The following is a 17,014-nucleotide window of genomic DNA, read 5'->3' as shown; positions in this document are numbered from 1 at the left end:
GTCGACAAAAGTTTTCTGGGTATGGTACTGCGCCATAATGTATAAAACTACTGCTGATGGACAAAAACCATCGTTTTGGCCACGATTGCAGCGGCCTTCTTCTGCGTCTACTTTTCCGTTCTAGCTATGCAGTGTCCCTTATATTTTATTGTTACTATTTACTGCGCATGCCATTACGTCATAACTTTAAAAGATAGCTCGTTTCATTGGTCACTTATGGAAGAAGGAGAGGCAATTTTGTTTTAATAGCTGATTGCGTCGGAGGGAGAGCATCAGTTGTGTTGTCTGTTGGCTCTAGTGTTGTGTTGTTTAGTATCTGAGAGTCCAATTTCATTATAAAATGTTTTATATTCAAACGCTTTCTCCAGCACGTAACTGAGGGTCACTGTACTCTGATGTTGGAAAAGAAAGACGCTAAGAGGATGTGGAATATGTCCGGAAGTGTTGAGGATGGGCAAGCATACAATAGTACAAAGAACGAGGCAAAACGGGCCGCGGTTAAAGCTAAAGCTGATTCAGTGAGGGAGGCATACGAACAACCACAGAAAAATCACTATATGAGACAACTGTTACAGTTGGGCAAATCAAGAGGTAAAGCTTCTAAGGATCTAACAGCAATAAAACAATTGAAAGATGAAATAGGAATAATTCTGTTTGACCATGGAAAAATAATCCAAAGGTGGTTGAATTATTTTGCAAAATTGCTGAATGAAGGAAATGTAAGAGTGAAAACTCAGGAAGGACGGGCAAACGAAGGATTAACGATGGATATAAGTAGAGATAAAGTCGAATGGGCAGTTGAAAAGATGAAAAATAGGGAAGGAGGTTGGCCCAGACCAGTGTCTCGGTAAAAAGGGAATTGAGCTCCTTTGTGATTTAATGAAGAAGATTTGGAGACAGGAGGAGATGCCAGACGAGTGGAGAACTAGTGTACTGATCCCAATATTTAAGGGGAAAGGTGATGTGCAGGAGTGCAGTAACTATAGAGGTACTAAACTGATGGCACACACATTGAAAATTTGGGAAAGACTTGTAGAAGCAAGATTACGCAAGGAGACTGTGGTGTGTGAAGAACAGTTTGGGTTCATGCCTGGAAGAGGGACGACTGATGCAATTCATGCTTTAAGGCAGATAGTGGTGAGACACGGGGAGCTACAAGCTGATCTACATGTGCTTCCATTGATTTGGAGAAAGCATATGACAGAGTCCCAAGGGAAAAAAGGAGAAGCATGAAAAAGCTGTGCGTGCTAGAGAGTTATGTGAGGAAATGTACAAAGGAGCAATGACACAGGTGAGAAGTAGTTTGGGCATGACAAAGGAGTTTCCAGTACAAGTAGGGTTCCATCAAGGGTCTGTGCTTAGTTCCTACCTCTTTGACCTGATTATGGATGTGCTGCTGAAAGATGTGAAGAAGGAAGCGCCGTGGAATATGATGTCTGCGGATGATGTGGTTCTTTGTGAGCAGAGCATCGACAGACTTGAAGAAAAGCTGGAGGATTGGAGGAAGGAACTAGAAGAAAGAGGGATGAAAATTAGCAGGACAAAGTCAGAATATTTGGGACTGAAGGATATGCAGATGAGGTCTTGCAAGATCCAGGATGATGAGCTGAAATCAGTCTCCAAATTTAAATACCTGGAGACGAAGGATACAACACCGAATAAATTGCGGTTGGAACAACTGGAGGAAAATGAGTGGACTGTTGTGTGACAAGAATGTGAGCATTTGGTTGAAAAGGAAAGTGTAGAAGTCGGTGGTAAGGCCTGCTATGATATATGGGGCAGAGAAATGGCCAATCACAGTAGCCCAGGAAAGGAAGATGGAAGTGGCGGAAATGAGGATGCTGAGGTGGATGTGTGGGGTGACAAGGAAGGACAGGATTAGAAATGAATTTGTTAGAAGAGCTGTGAAAGTGAGACCCATGGGGAAAAAGATACAAGAGAGCAGACTAAGGTGGTATGGACACTTACAGAGAAAAGGGGAAGAGTATATCAGAAACAGAGTTGAAGATATAAAGCTTGAAGGAGTGCAAAGGAGAGAATGACCGAAGATGAGGTGGAAGGATAAGATATCCAGGGACCTAAGGGAGAATGTATTGAAGAACGAAGAGGCAATGGATAGATTACTGTGAAGGTGAAGGACCCAGAAGAGCAACGCCGACCCTATGTGACATGGGACAAGGTGATGATAAAGAAGAAGAAGAAGAAGAAGAAGACTTTACTCTGATGTAGGCCTAATGATCGGGTGACCGTTTCAGAGATGTAGACATCGCAGATAATTTCGGAACTAGACTGCACAAAATAAATCTGGAATCTTCGGATGAGTTAACCTAAAGGCAATCGTTACTGATTAGTAATATAAACAAAAGGAATTATATGAGGATAATAACAGGAGCAGAGGAAAGTGTGTTGTGAGTTTTTTTATGAGCTGTGAACGTAAGTGACTCTTGAAAGATGCTCATTACTAAACGTTTCGTCGACTGCAAGGTTGCTGCAGTTTATTACGAGTATCAAAGTTTGGGAAGTGCATAGGAAGGAAGCGAGTTGTCTGAAGATCCCTGTGGGAAAGCACCTCTTGTGGGATAGGGAAATCACAGCTAACTAAATCACGATACCTGTACGACGACTTCTACCACATTCTTTTCGTTTATGTGTCCAGTGACTTAAATAGTTCGCTGTCTAACTTGAGTCAATATTATTCTGAAAAGATATGCACAAAACGCCATGTTCATAACTTAAAAAGATCTCCGCTTAGATACTCCATGAGACTTACGGTTTACTAACATGGCATAAGAGCCGAAACATTAGTTTAAAAGAGCTGCGAAAATTCACTTTCAGCTTGTTGCAGGCGCCTGACTTGGGGACAAGGAAGGTAGTTTCAAGCACTCAAGAATGTACGTCTTCAGTTTGTCAGTTTCTTCCACTACTACTTCCTCTGCCTTCTTGCAAATGACTTGGAGCAAGCAAAGCAAGGGAAAAAAAGCAGCATTACTTTAGTTTATTCCTTTCATACGATTCCAAAATGGCGAGGCGAGCTTATGTACCAGTGTATAACCTTCACGGAACCGTAGTGCTTGTAGAGTACAGCTCCCTTTATGTTGCAGTGCCGCTGCCACACACGATGACTAGAGGAAGCTGAAGCACAAACAGCGAGAGCGTTCGTTATTAAAAGGGGCGCTGCGCCGTGCGGTAGGCAACCCGCCGTCTGCCGTCTGCCGCCAGGGGGCGCTGTTAATCGCCGAGGCGGCGCCGCCGCCCCGCCGCGTCTCGCCGTTTCTTTGTTCGCTGCAAGTGGCGCTGCACGGCGGCTGCCCGCTGCAGACGCGAGGCGCAGGGGTCGCCACTGCGCATGCGCCGTAATAAACTACTCGAGAAGCGCAGCGCGGGCGCCGGCCCTTCAATGGGCGCTCCCGGGCTGACATTTTAAAAGCGCTCTTAAATTCGACCTTTCTTTTCTGGCACACTCTGCGCGTCCTCTCCTCTCCTCTCCTCCTCTTCACCTCTCGCCTTAGCGAGCGCAGCGGCTAGCCCACCCAGCTGCCAGGTTCGCAACCTGCCTTTCGACGTTTCCTTAAGGAAGCAGCGGCATCTTCCGGAAGGAAGTTTTTGACGGCTTGAAGATTCATCTTTGTCGAGTGGAAAGACAGATTTTCTGAATCTATCGAAATTACTCGCAAGCTTGATCGGCTCCATAGTACCGGCGCCGCTAAAAGGCTCCTACTTTCTGCTGCCAGTCACCCTCAAGCACGATGTGCATTTAAGTTGTAATGCAACCCGTCTCTCCATCTTCCCTTTAGTCTAACTTGGGGTTCTTCTGCAGGTGGTAAATTCTTCGGATATAAATGGCCTTCGATTTTTGTCCGTCCATAAAACCGATTTCTTCTGATTACGACTAAAATATCTAAGCTCTTACAGAAACGTACACAGAATAACTTCTTGGTATCGAGTTGTTTCTTTTCGGTCTAGTACCCTTTTATTCGATACTTTGTAATAACCTGTTTCTCCGGGTTATTACGTTAAGATTAGGGTCGCCACTGATTCGAACAATACAACTAATCTAAGGTTTGGCCGAGTCGGAAAATAAATTAATTTGATCACAGACCAAAAACTCATAAAAATGCATACGTTGTGATGTCGCTTATAGTGGATGCGATGTAATTAATAGTATTGCCCGTGCACTGTTCACGTCAATCAAACATTTAGAATAAAATAGAAAATGCATGAACACTGTGATAAGATTAGCTCCCAGCAGCACACCTGAAAATAAGACTTCATCCAAAGCATTTGTTTTAAAATAAGAGAGGAAACTAATCACTGGACATGTGCGTAATGAAACGCGTTGTATGAGTGGCTTAGGTGCAAAAACGTTACCTCGGAACACAGGAGAAAATTGTAGATAAAATCATTTTTTTCCTAAGATATGGATGCGAGGCATGTACACAATTCCTGATAACACTAATTCCTAAAATATTAAAGAAAATCATCGATACATTCACCGTTATAATCTACACTTAAAATCATTGGTGTGAATCATTCATACAACTGCTGTTGCCTGATAAATCGTCGCAATAATTCGGAAAGTGGTGCACGTTTTGCAGTACACCCACAAGCCCACGTGGTTTGTGGAGACGCAATTTCTAGGTATCGTGTACAAGTTGCAGCAATCACACAATCATGAAGAGTTAACATTCTTTAAAACAAACCTCAGATCGGACAGTTAGTGATGACGGTAGCCCAAAAAACTCTAATGTTCTACCATGTGGTTGGCTCCCCACGGATGTGTGTGCCTACTTGACCACTACGAGAGTTGGCTATTCTGTACAACTGCTGCTGAATCTGTATGACTGTCGCAGACTTTCTGCAACAGACGACGCCACCGACTAGCAACGTGACACACAACCACATTCATTCAATCACACCACTATGAGAGTCATGAGAAAAGAGAAACAAGGAAAAGAAAGAGAAATGGTAGTGAAAATGGGCAACCGGACTAATGAAAGATGGCTACAGGACGCTTTCAACTTTTGAACTGATACTTTGCTACTATTACTACTGTTTAGCAGTAGAATGAAACTAGTAGCGCCTACTATATTTTCATTATTTTTGTGCCACGTTCTAGTTCAAACTCTTTCAACAACTCTGTGAGTGCCAGCAGAGAGGCGACTTATTGAGAGGTGTGCGCCTGAGCGATTGAGTGACGCTTCCTTATCGTTGTATACATCACATTCGCAGTTCGTTCACTTGGAATACCTTTGTTTTCACTATTCGACTTACTTTTTTCTTGTTGAAACAGCTGAAGAAGAAGAAAATTACTCAGTAAGCAAACAGAATGGTGCCTATCAAAAATGAAATTTTGCAGTGTTTTGATAAACTGGATAATAATGGAGTGAGGTGCAAAATGTGTTAGAAAATTTGAAGACTTTAAGAAGTCTCTCAAACGTGAAAAAACATTTATGAAAACACGCTTGCTTTATTCTTATTGAAACTTCGGGAACTCCACTCTCTCTCTCTCTCTCTCTCTCTCTCTCTCTCTCTCTCTCTCTCTCTCTCTACAACAATCTACTCCAACTGATTTCCTCAAAGATATCGATACTTTGAGTATCAGACTTTCCTTACGATGCTGTTGATGAGCCGGACGTGGTTTAAGGGTGGAGCACTAGACTCTGCCCCTGGAGGTAATGGTTTCAACCCGGGTAGGGGCGGGGAATTTTTCTCGTTCCAGTCTAAAGGTGCTTGTTGTCTATGGGTGGTGATACTTATATCTGCTATACTCCATGCTAATATCAGTTACGAACAACCACTGAAAGCCCTACCACTTTGCTTCGTCAATGTGACAATTTTCTTCGTCAATGTGACAATTTTGATTCCTTGGCGAGTCGTTTCGCTTCCGTTAAACTGTATTCGTTCACGTCGTTTGATGACATTTAGCCATTATATTACAGGTTCTGAGCTTGATGAGCTTCATTCGAGTCTACAATGTGTTCTGTTGTTGAGAGAAAGGCTGCCGTTTTCTGGCGGATGTCCATACTGTCAAGTCGATGCTACAGTCAGGTGAGATCGCCACAATATACTAGCTATGATAAAGGTCAATCCATTACTTTGCTTCGTAGTATTGCAGACTGGAAGATATTATCCTCTCCAGCAGTATGCAGGATGTCCCAGATTGAGTTTATGGCTGTGCAATCGACATACCCCTATGGAAATCAAAATGACCTGTATCGGTTGTAGGTATTGTACGGGTGTTGTGGCGCAAAATGCGTCACCAGTGACGTCTTTGATGAGCTATATGATTTCCCCACCTCTTTACTCTATCCTAAAGGTCAATTGCCTTGCGCATTAAATGCCAGGTAATTCAAATTTTGGAAGCAAATTCAAATTTTGGGAAATCTAAGATGGCTGCCGAACATGGCTGCAAACATAGCCGCCAGGGCATAATGGTTCTATGATGCCAGAATTGAAAACTTGGCATACTCTCACTGGCTCTATGATGTCACAATCCACCTCAGATTTATTGTGCTGTTTGTAACAAGTAGAATTCTGTCAGACTGTTCAAGAGCCAGAACACATGGACAATCCCACAATGTCACAGTCCACCTCGCAGTGGTTGGGCTGTTTATAACAGTGTAGAACTCAGGAACATGGGCATAACTCTGGATATATTGGCACAGGTTCGATGACGCCAGAATCCAAGTTCTGGAATACTGGCCCTGGCTCCGTGACATTACAGACAGAGGAAGTTTGTGCAGATCCTGGGGCAGTCTGCTGGGCCAATGAGTCCTACTCCTACATCTACATCTACATCCATACTCCGCAAGCCACCTGACGGTGTGTGGCGGAGGGTACCCTGAGTACCTCTATCGGTTTTCCCTTCTATTCTAGTCTCGTATTGTACGTGGAAAGAAGGGTTGTCGGTATGCTTCTGTGTGGGCTCTAATCTCTCTGATTTTATCCTCATGGTCTCTTCGCGAGATATACGTAGGAGGGAGCAATATACTGCTTGACTCTTCGGTGAAGGTATGTTCTCGAAACTTTAACAAAAGCCCGTACCGGGCTACTGAGCGTCTCTCCTGCAGAGTATTCCACTGGAGTTTATCTATCATCTCCGTAACGTTTTCGCGATACTAAATGATCCTGTAACGAAGCGCGCTGCTCTCCGTTGGATCTTCTCTATCTCTTCTATCAACCCTATCTGGTGCGGATCCCACACTGCTGAGCGGTATTCAAGCAGTGGGCAAACAAGCGTACTGTAACCTAATCCCTTTGTTGTCGGATTGCATTTCCTTAGGATTCTTCCAATGAATCTCAGTCTGGAATCTGCTTTACCGACGATCAACTTTATATGATCATTCCATTTTAAATCACTCCTAATGCGTACTCCCAGATAATTTATGGAATTAACTGCCTCCAGTTGCTGACCTGCTATTTTGTAGCTAAATGATAAGGGACCTATCTTTCTATGTATTCGCATCACATTACACTTGTCTACATTGAGATTCAATTACCATTCCGAGCACCATGCGTCAATTCGCTGCAGATCCTCCTGCTTGACTTGTTTTCCTAAGTTTCTATTCACTTGCTCAATTTACCTGAACTATCGTTGTCGGTATTGGTTTGCTATCGATTCTGATAAGAACAACCCTATCGCTGAACTGTTCACAGTAACCACTCTCTGCCCTACCTTCCTATTCATAACGAATCCCACTACCGTTATACGATTTTCTGCTGCTATTGATATCTGACCAGAAATCCTTGTCTTCTTTCGACTTCACTGACCCATGCTAAATGTAGATCGAGCCTTAGCATTTTCCTATTGGGATTTTCTAGTTTCTGTACCACGTTCAAGCTTCTGACATTCCACGCCCCCACTCATAGAGCGTTGATTATTCAGTCTTTTCCTCATGGTAACCTCAACCTTCACAGTCCCCTCCCAGAGATCCGAAAGGGGACCTATTCCAGAATCTTTTGCCAATGCAGAAATGATCATGACACTTCTTTAATTACAGGCCAGATCTCCTTTGGATAGGCGTACGTGTCCTTAATGCAGTGGTTTCCATTGCCTTCTGCATCCTTATGACGTTTATCATACCTTCCTATGCCGGAAGTCTTCAGCCGCCAGTTTTTTTTTTTTTTTTTTTTTTTTTTTTTTTTTTTTTTTTACAGTGTGCAGCTAACCCTCTGACCGAACACGATGAGTTACCGTGCTGGCGCCGATACACCACACGTGAAACGGAACCGCAAAATGACTAGCCATGAATAGCAACAAAACTGAGCATAGAATACCATCGACGTACCGCTGTACTACATGTGCCATGGGTGACGACCAAAGGGGTCTTGCTATAAAATGAAATGTCACCCCGGACCATCTGCTTTCAGGCCGTACGGCGGGCGACAGTTAGGTTGTTATCACACCGGTTTCTGGGGCCTCTCTAGACGCGTCACCTTGGCTTAGATCGTAGCGAGTCCCATCACAACTCCAATTAAATCAGAGCTTAGGCCTCATGGTGTTGCCCACCATACAATCCGACAACCACGAATGATGATCTGAGATTCCATGTCTTTTCATAGCAATATCCCTGCGGGTCCATTACACCACAGCCGCACGTCAACGATGTTCTACGCCATGTTTTGTTGCTCTTCATGTCAAGCCATCTTGTGGTTACATTTTAGCAAGATAATGCCCGCCCAGACAAGACTTGCTAAACCCTTTCTTGGACAGGAAGGTCTCTGGACCTCAACCCCATCGACAACGTTTGGAGCATTATGGGCACAGTCTTCCAACCGTCTCGGCATTCTGAATATCTAACGCGCCAATAGGATAGAATTTGCCACGATATCCTGAGGAGGACATCTAACAACTCTGTCAACCAATATCAAGCCGAATAACTGCTTGCACAGGAGTCAGAGGTGAACCAGCTCGTTACTGGCTTGCTCGATCTGTGCAACTCATTATCTTGAATAAATTATTCTGGAATTGTAATCTTTTGTTCGTTTGTACATATAAATCGCATCTACCGATATCCGTCCCATTCGGATAATTTCTTCACGGAGTGTAGTTTTTGAACAGTATGAGGATGGTAGCGCCAGTGTGACTTTGCTTTGAGTAGCTTTTAATGAGACGGGAAGCCATTTAGCAACCCGATCTGTGGGTAATACGCCAGATTGGCAGTAACTTTTGGCAAGGGTGCCCTGCAATAAAGTTATAGACTGTCCACAGTCTCGTACTTCCTGCTGGAGAGTATACTGCAGCTTATTAACAAACACTGGTATCGGTTACTTCTGTAAAATATCTGGGAGTATGCGTGCTGAACGATTTGATGTGGAATGATCATATAAAGTTAATTGTTGGTAAGGCGGGTGGCAGGTTGAGATTCATTGGGAGAGTCCTTAGAAAATGTAGTCCATCAACAAAGGAGGTGGCTTACAAAACACTCTTTCGACCTATACTTGAGTATTGCTCATCAGTGTGGGATCCTTAACAGCTCGGGTTGACAGAGGAGAGAGAGAAGATCCAAAGAAGAGCGGCGCCTTTCGTCACAGGGTTATTTGGCAAGCGTGATAGTGTTACCGAGATGTTTAGCAAACTCAAGTGACAGACTCTGCAAGAGAGGCGCTCTGCATCGCGATGTAGCTTGCTGTCCAGGTTTCGTGAGGATACCCCCTGCTTTTTCCTCCCGAGATCACGAATGTAAAATTAGAGAGATTCGAGCGCTCACGGAGGCTTTCCGGCAGTCGTTCTTCCCGCGAACCATACGCGACTGGAACAGAAAAGGGAGGTAATGACAATGGCACGTAAAGTGCCCTCCGCCACACACCGTTGGGTGGCTTTCGGAGTATAAATGTAGATGTAGATGTAATAATGGATTGATGGATATAGAAAATCACACAGAATTAGCTGCTTTTTTTCTGCGCAAAGGTCTACGGGAACACCAGGCTGCCAAAAACTGAGCGATGTTTTCTTATTCCAAAATGGAAACAACGGATTATAGTACAGTGTTCAAGGAGTACGCAGTCAGTTACTCATTCTCTCAATTGCCTTTCGAATGCAGCTGAAGAGATCCACATTTTGATAACTTCTTGGGTTGTGCAATGGTTCTTGGGGTTAGGGATATGGATCGTAAACAGCTCTCTCAGTGAATTGGGGACGAAAGTATCCTTTGTACCAGACTGAGTTGAAAATAGTGGAGAGTCATTTTTTTCTATGTATTACATACGTTCCTCAATTTCCTTTTTTTTTTTTTTTGCACTAGTTTATCAACTCTGGGAACTGTAGTGTGAGCTATTCACGAGGCATAATTCAACTCACACTGACTAAAGGAGTGGTTGGTCTCTTCACCATTATCCAAACGGAAATACACACAGTACTTTTCAGTTGATGATAGTGCAGTTTCAAGGTTCATATCTGTTGTTAGACTGTAGTAACGAGTGGCAATGATCTTGTCGGATGCCTATGATGCTCTTGTAAGGAAAATATTGCTCATTATGGCAACTGCTAAGCACACCCTTACTCGCTGCCATAATTTTTTATATGAGTATGAGGTGCAGTACAAAACGCACTCGCCCATAAAACTCATACCACTACGGAGAAATCCCAATAAGAAAGAGCAACATAGCGGTCTATGAAGGTAGAAGTACATCTTTTTATAAAATAAAAAGTAAAATAAATTGACCGCATTTATGACTTAAATACTATGTAAACCTCACAGCCACTCACATACAACTTAATTATAAGACGTGAAGAAAAGCTTAGACTACTTACAACGTAGTTACTACTCATTACATGCCAAACCCAGGAAACTATTGCGGTAAAAATAACAAGGAAATTTACAGACTGTTGTGTAAAAGGTAAGAAGGAAATTTGCAGAAACTAATAACTTTTTCAGGCAGGTAAAACCTGAAACCGTTGTTCGTACAAAAGTTTCAACAACAAAAATAGTAAAACTTCTCAAATTTTGACCATGTTATTTAAACATCAATGTGAGCGCGGAGGTGTGTTTTTCTAAGGGCGCTTTTAGTCTCTTAGTCCAACTTGGGTTGTTAATATGCCCTGGCCTAAGCAGACGAACAAAACTACGTTTGGTATAGGAAGCGCAGTCATCACATAGCATCAAACCATTTGGAAAACTCCTTGAACAGAAAAGAATTAAACGAAAGAAATCTGGCATTGCTCTAGTTCACGGGAAAACGGTTATATTTTGGTGTGAACAGTCTTTATTTTTCTAGTTGGTTAGCTGCTGTCCACAACAATTTCCTGTCCTGTGGCAAACTCTTCATCGCAGAGTATAACTTACACTCAACGTTCTTACTAATTTGTTAAATATGTGTTCCCATTTCTGTCTTACCTTACAGCTTTTCCTCTCTTCTGCTGCCTCACATAGGATGGGGGCTCTTTCTAGACGTCTTAACACATGACACATCGTCCTGTCTCTTCTTCTTGTCTGTGTTTTCCACACATTCCTTTTGTACTGTTGTGTGTGTGTGTGTGTGTTGGGACTTATGGGCGCTCAACATCTAGGCCATCAACGCCCTGACACACATTAAAAGGAACGAATGTGGAAAGACTGAAGAAAACTGAAAACCACACTCAAAGAAAGCAGGAAAAGAAGGAAAATACTACATAAGAACGCAAAACCGAAGGAAAGGGAAAACATAGCAACAAGAATGCCACACAAAATTGCATTGTCATTGGCTGGCCACTTACATAAAATATGGGCGAGCTTGTCACACAGTGAGCAAATTATAATCCCCTCCGTAAAATATTTGTAAAAACATTGGACATGGCACAGAACTTTCGTCCGGGTGTTGCCTAAAAGAGATGGCAGGTCCGCCAGCAAGCCAGCCGCGGCCCGCTGGTCAGAAAATAAAACGCAATCCAATAAAACGTGGCGCACAGTGACCTGAACGCCACAAGCACCACAAATTGGAGGGTCCTCCCGCCGGAGCAGGAAGCCATGCGTCATAGGGCTGTGGCCTATTCGAAGCCGAGTGAGGAGAACCTCGTCCCGTCGATGGGGCTGAAAGGAAGTACACCGGACACGCGTTGTGGGATTTACTATACGGAGCTTATTGTCAGTCACTTCCAGCCACTCATCCTCTCACCGACGCATGACCCGTGAGCTCAGCAGCTAGGTGAGTGCGTGCAGGGGGATAGCACACTGAGATACTTGTGGGGCGAGACACGCCTCCTTGGCTGCGAGATCTGCCCTTTCATTCGCAGCAATGCCAACATGCCCCGGAACCCAGCAGAAAGTTACAACCTTCCCCAGTCGCTGTAGTCGGAGGAGGGCATCCTGGATGGTCTGGACGATTTTATCTGCCGGATACAAACGGTGCAATGAGTGAAGGGCACTAAGTGAATCGGAACAGACAAGAAATTTAGGAGAGGAAGAATGTCTCATCTGCTCCAGAGCCCATAAGACCGCAGACAATTCTGCATCAAAGACAGTAAAAGTCGGAGGCAGTCGGACCTTGAGGACACGATCCGGAAAAACAACTGAGCAACCAACGGAATCCCCTTGTTTCGACCCATCCGTAAAAACACCTATGTAGTAGTGGTGCTCAGTTAAGATGGCAGAAAACGCTGCATTAAAAACGGTGGCAGGAGTGCAATCTCTCTTGTACTGCAATAAATCTAAAATCACTCCGGGCCGCTTCAGAAACCAGGGGGGCAGGCGGTTAAAACCCTGGATTTGGGGTTGTACAGACTCAACACCAAGTGACTCTAGCACACGTTGCACACGGATCCAAACGGCAACGTAGCCCGGGGGCGGCGAGAAAAAAGGCGGTCCAAAGGTGGATGGGTAACAAGGTGGTGAGCAGGTGAGCTTGGAGCTACAAGATACTTACAAGCCTGGCGCACCAACAGGAGCTGCCGCCGGATGGTAAGTGGCGGTTCACCAGCCTCAGCACAGAGGCTGGGTACGAGACTGGTCCGATAAGCACCCGTGGCCAGTCGAATCCCAGCATGGTGAGCAGCGTCAAGGATCCACAAATAAGACGGCCTCGCTGACCCATATACTGTGCACCCATAGTCCAGCCGTGAACGCACAAAATCTCGATAAAGCTGAAGGAGACGCGCCCTGTCCACTAACCAAGACCGGTGGCTGAGACACTTGAGGATGTTCAGTGCCTTCAACGTTCTGGCTTTCAAGTCGCGTAGGCGAGGCAGCCATGACAACCTGGAGTCAAAAATTATGCCCAGAAACCGCACTGTGTCTCTAAAATGGAGGACAGTATCCCCATAACCAAGGCAAGCAAAGTAAAAAGACGACGAGAACGATTAAAATGAACACAAACACACTTATCGGAAGAAAACCGAAAACCCGTCTTTGCAGCCCACTCCTCTAACCGCCGCACTGTTAGCTGCAACTGACGGCTCGCGGTTGCAACACTGGAGGAGGAACAGAAAATAGCAAAGTCTTCCACAAACAAGGAGCACTGTACTGGACTTCTCACTGTAGACGTTATACTATTGATGGCTATGGCAAAGAGGGTAACGCTTAAAACACTGCCCTGGGGGACACCGTTCTCTTGCTCAAAGCGATCAGACAGTGTGTTACCAACGAGGGTCCGAAAAAACCGCTGAGACAGGAAAGACCGAATGAAAATGGGGAGGCGGCCATGAAACCCCCATTGATGCAGTTGTGCAAGAATACAGTGTCTCCAAGTAGTATCATAGGCCTTACTGATATCAAAGAAGATACCAATACAGTGATGCTGAATAGCCGCCTCTAGGAGGGTCAGGTTGTCGACCGTGGACCGAAATTTTCGGAATCCACACTGAAAGCGGCTAAGCAGCTGTCTAGCAGCCAGACCAGACGGCGATTAACCATCTGTTCCAGGGTCTTTCCGACACAGCTTGTCAAGGCGATACTACGATAACTACCGGGACGTGTTCGGTACTTTCCTGGTTTGAGGAGAGGGATGAGGATTGCCTCCCATCACGAGGTGGGGAACATTCCTGTCTGTCCTATGAGATTAAAACATTCGAGGAGGATTTTCTTTGACGCCGTTGGCAGATGGCAAAGCATGGAGTACCGGATGCGGTCGTAACCTGGTGCAGTGTCAGAAGTCTAAGAGCCGATTCAACTTCCCACATGGAGAAAGGGGAGTTGTAGTCATCAGAACCGTTCGACCGAAAGTTCGCTCTTTCGACAGTCGCACGGTAGCGACGAAACGCTGGATCCTGGGTTGCAGTGGCAGTACTTAGTGCAAAATGCTCTGCCAGCGTCTGAGCAATGCCTCTGGGTGTCGTTTGGAGGCATCCCTGGTTCAGGACTCCAGCTGGTGGTAAACGGCTGCTTTTACCGGAAATCCTCCGGATGGCTTCCCATACTATTGTGGAAGAAGTGGAACGGTTGATGGAGTCCAGGAACCCTTGCCATGACCTTTTCTTGCTCTCTTTACTGATACGGCGTGCCCTGGCTCTCGCGATTCGAAAGGCGGTAAGATTCACCGCTGTTGGGCGGCGCTTAAATCGGCGAAGAGCCGCACGCCTGTCCCGGATGGCTGACGGCACTCTTCTGTCCACCAAGGCACAAGGCGCCGCTTTAGAGTGCCAGAAGACTGTGGTATGGACTGGTCAGCAGCATGATGGATCACAAGCGTGATGTGATCTACCCATTCCTGTACGCTATTGTGGCGTTCAAAGACAGCCAACCGAGTGAACAGTGGCCAGTTAGCCCCGCCAGTCATCCACGATGATGGCCGCTGCTCCAGCAATACACCATCCAGGAGATGAATTTGGATAGGGAAGTGATCGCTGGAATGAAGGTCGTCAAATACCTACCAGTGAACAGAGTCGGTGAGGGTTGGAGAGCAGAAAGATAGGTCAATGGCTGAGAATGACCCTGTAGCCGGAGAGAAATGAGTCGGAGTACCAGTGTTGAGGATGCACAACACTTGAGATGTTAGGAGGCTCTCCAAAATTGGACCTCGAGCGCAAAGAGAAGTGGAGCCCCACAGGACATGATGGGCATTGAAGTCTCCCACGAGGAGAAATGGGCGGGGGAGTTGGTCGATAAGATCTGTGAGAGCATCTAAGGTCATTGCATCCAGAGGGGGTAAATAAAGGGAGCAAACGGTAAGCCTCCGATGTAAATGAATTGAAACTGCAACTGCTTGCAGGTCAGTATCCAGGGGGAGAGCAGAGGAGTGGTGCTCATTATTGAGAAACACGGCGACTCCGCCTTTGGCTCTTTCTCCAGTCAGGTCATCTTAGCGATATGATGTATAGCCCCTGAGTACAGGAGCATCAGACGGTTTTAAATGCGTTTCCTGTAAACACAAGCACAGGGGGCGTTCTCGTGCTAGGAGGTTCAGTTCCTCCACACGTGCCCGGAATCCATTCATGTTCCACTGTATAATGGGAGCCATCTATCAGGGTGGGAGTACCTTCATTCTCACTTCCTGTCGTGGAGGACAGCCCACAACAGACTGAGGATCAGTTTTGGGGTGAGATGATTGCCCCAGTCTGACATCAACCTCCATCGTCTCAGAAGAGGAGTCGAGAGAGACGTCAGAGAGAATGATATCCACATCAGCAGACTGTGCAACTTCGGTCTCCTTTAGCGGACGAGTCTTCACCTTTCTCTTTGGCTTCGATTTTCTGGCTTGAGGCGGCATTGGAGCCAAAACCTCAGAAGCAGTAGGGGGTGTAGCAGCGCTGGGCAGTGCACAAGACTGGACCCGGGAAGGGGCAGGAAGTTCCATGACGTCAGCTACCACGGCCTGGTCAGAAGGCTGGGGGGGGGGGGGGGGGGGGGGAGCATCAGGCTTCACAGGAACGGCACCAGCACACGTACATTGACAAACGTAGGTGCTAGTGCTGACAGTAGCAACCTCCGTTTGTGTAGACGCATCGGTTTTCAATACTGGTTGTTTGAGAACGGAAGAAAAGGAAGCAGCGAACGTGGGCGGCTGCATGGACTTGTAAATTTTCTTCGCCTCACCATACGGGATGCGTTTTGTAGTTTTAAGTTCCTGGATATTCCGTTCCTCAAGGAAAACTCTGCATTCCCTACTCCACGCAGGGTGATCCCCAGAGCAGTTGACGCACGTGGGAGGAGAGGAGCAACCAACTCCCTCATGGGCGGCTGTACCACAATTCCCGCTTGTGGCTTCCCCTCTACGTGGCTGTTGATATACTTTGCGGGATGTGAGGTCGTGGTCCAAGAACTTTTTCTGCTCCTTACGTTTCGTCCAGGACTGCGCTGGACTTCCTCAGAGGCGCTGCTCCGCTGAGTCTTGTCGACTGACTGGTCGGGTGTCTAAGAGCGACTTATATATTGTGAGAAAGGAGGGCGTGGTTCAGGTGACACGTGATGAGCAGTGACAATCCATAGCAAAGATAAGGTTGACTATCGATTATCACCTTGTCAAGATAAAAATTGTTAGCAATTTTGTAGAGCCACTGTCCATATATCGCTGAGTTTCATAGCCTCCTCTTTCCTATTAAAATTATCGTGATGTTTATAAATTTCAATAGCTTCTCTGTATAGGCGTGGATAGTAATTTAACGTATTAGATAAAACTTCGGTATCCGAAAACATCACTTGGTGGTTTCCTGGTTGAAGAGCATGTTCCGCTACAGCTGATTTTTCTTTTTTTCCAAGTCGACAAAGACTTTTATGCTCTTTCAGTCGCGTATTTACGCTTCTTTTGGTAGTACCAATATAAACTTTCCCACAGGTACATGGAATTTTATACACACCATATGTTGACAGAGGAGGACGTTTATCCTTCACAGATCGTACTACTTGACTTATTTTCTTTGTTGGTTTAAAGACCGGTGTTATGTTTTCGTAAAATCTTACCGATCCGATCTGTTACTTTTTTAATAAAAGGGAGAACTACTGTATTTTTCTGTCGTTGTGGTTCATTCTTATCTTTCGGTCTTCTGTTCCTTGGACGCAGAATTCTATTTATCTCTTTCTTTGAGTAGCCCTTTTTTTTTTTTTTTTTTTGGTCAAAAGCCTGCTTCAGATGTTTCACTTCAGCATCCAAATGTTCAGGTGTACAT

The sequence above is a fragment of the Schistocerca gregaria genome, chromosome 2, assembly GCF_023897955.1.
Source record: "Schistocerca gregaria isolate iqSchGreg1 chromosome 2, iqSchGreg1.2, whole genome shotgun sequence".
In the NCBI taxonomy this organism is placed as follows: Eukaryota; Metazoa; Arthropoda; class Insecta; order Orthoptera; family Acrididae; genus Schistocerca; species Schistocerca gregaria.
Note: the sequence above shows the minus strand (reverse complement) of the source record.